Here is a 2,416-nt window from a genome sequence, read left to right as displayed (position 1 = left end):
GCAGTGCGAAGCCGCCGAATACGAAGATCTGTCCAGGGAGAAAAGTCTCACCCAGGGCTGCATCGTTGTTGATTGAAGAGGCCATCGAGCCTATCGGTGACGACACAGAGGAACTCTCAATGAAAGCACCAATGTCGGTGTCAAAATCGGCGGATCTCGGGTATGGGGTCCCGAACTGTGCGTCTAGGCGGATGGTAACAGGAGACAAGGGACACGATGTTTTACCCTGGTTCGGGCCCTCTTGATGGAGGTAAAACCCTACGTCCTGCTTGATTGATATTGATATTGTGGATGTTTACAAGAGTCGATCTACCACGAGATCAAGGAGGCTAAACCCTAGAAGCTAGCCGATGGTATAATTGTAATGGTTGTTGTTATTGTGTCCTATGGACTAGAGCCATCCGGTTTATATAGACACCGGAGAGGGCTAGGGTTACATAGAGTCGGTTACAATGGTAGGAGATCTACATATCCGTATTGCCAAGCTTGCCTTCCACGCCAAGGAAAGTCCCATCCGGACACGGGACGAAGTCTTCAATCTTGTATCTTCATAATCTTGGAGTCCGGTTGATGATGATAGTCCGGCCGATGATAGTTCGGCTGATGATGGTAGTTCGGCTATCCGGACACCCCCTAATCCAAGACTCCCTCAGTAGCCCCTGAACCAGGCTTCAATGACGATAAGTCCGGCGCGTATATTGCTTGGCATTGCAAGATGGGTTCCTCCTCCGAATGATAGAAGATTGTGAACACCAGGATAGTGTCCGGCTCTGCAAAATAAATTCTACATTCCACCGTAGAGAGAATAATATATACACAAGTTCAATCTGCTGACATTTTTTGTGGCATGACGTCACACCACTACCAAGCCATTACTTGAATCATTATTTATTCTACCGCCTCAGCGCATTTAGCGAAGCGGTTTCCTTGGCACGTCTTGTCGAAGCAGAGATCGTGTTCCCCTTAATCCGGGATTCTCATCAATACGGACGTGGGTAACCCAACCGCGCCATTGATGGTGACGCTTGGGGGATAAGCGAGTTTTACCAGGCTGGTGGGGGACGCGTAGACTTCGCCGCCCATATAAGGGATAAGGATTTACCTTTTCACCTATGCCTTCTTCCTCCTTTGCTTATCCATCTCCGCGCACTCGAGCTCCAGCGCCCAAGTCCGCACATCTCGTCTCAGCCTTCCCCAGTTATGTCCGGAGCGGGAGGCAAGTGGATGACCTCCTCCGTCACGGAGGAGCACATCGAAAGACTGCGCAGCGCCGGCTACCTGTCTGGCGACATCGCGCACCGGCTGCCCGACGAGGGGCAGCTCATCCCCACCCCCAGGCCCCATGAGAGGGTCGTTTTTCTTCCCCACGTCCTCCGCGGACTTGGTTTTCCACTTCACCCCTTTGTCCGGGGGCTCATGTTCTACTACGCCTGGATTTCCAAGATCTGGCGCCGAACTTCATCCTCAACATCTCGGCGTTTATCGTCGTGTGCGAGGCCTTCCTCTGCATCTAGCCCCACTTCGGCCTGTGGCTCAAGACCTTCAATGTCAAGCCGAAGGTAGTGAAGGGCACTCAAGCGGAGTGCGGAGGCGCCATGTTGGGCAAGATGCCCAATGTCCTTTGGTTCGAAGGGGCCTTCGTGGAATCCGTCAAGGGATGGCAATCGGGGTGGTTCTATATCACCGAGCCGCGCGACCCTACGTGGGCGGTGGCCCCCGAGTTCAGATCTGGTATCCCCATGCAGCTCACCTCCTAGAAAGAGAAGGGCTTGCTGTGGGGTAGTTCGGAGGAGCTGACGGGACTCCAAGCCTGTATCCAGAAGCTAGTGAAGAAGCTCAGGCTGGTTAACATGGTCCAAGTCATGCTCGTCCGCCGGATTCTCCCATGCCAAGAGCGGGCATTCAACCTGTGGGAGTTCAATCCGGAACAGCACCAGGCGCTGAGCGGGCTCTTCGACATGACGTACGAAGGCGCCTGGAGGGTGCTGTTTAAGGGCGCTGAAGCCCCCGCATCCGCGACTGAAGACCGCGGATTTCGCTCGCAGCGCAAAGCCGACGAGGTAAGTGATTCTACCCCTTTACGGGACACTTGCTTTTCATAGTTTGACTCTATGCGGGTTTTAATTTCCCCTTTTCCTTTGACAGGACTGGATGAGGAAGGCGGAGCAGATTATCTGCCTGGCTCCCATGCCAGAAAACCCAGTAGACGCCCATCTAGCGAGGCTACTGGTTCCGGCACCGCATGTGGTGCCGGAGAAGAAGGCCAAGAAGGAGGCCACGGGTGCTCGAAAGAGTTCCTGTTTTCAGGTGTCCAACGACTCCGGGGCGGACTCCTCCCCCGAAAACGAGGAGGAGAAAGAGGACTCTCTCCCAGAGGAGGGAGAGAGGAAGAGGAAGGCTTCCCCAACAGGGGAGG

The sequence above is a fragment of the Triticum dicoccoides genome, chromosome 1B (genome assembly GCF_002162155.2).
Source record: "Triticum dicoccoides isolate Atlit2015 ecotype Zavitan chromosome 1B, WEW_v2.0, whole genome shotgun sequence".
Taxonomy (NCBI): Eukaryota; Viridiplantae; Streptophyta; class Magnoliopsida; order Poales; family Poaceae; genus Triticum; species Triticum dicoccoides.
Note: the sequence above shows the minus strand (reverse complement) of the source record.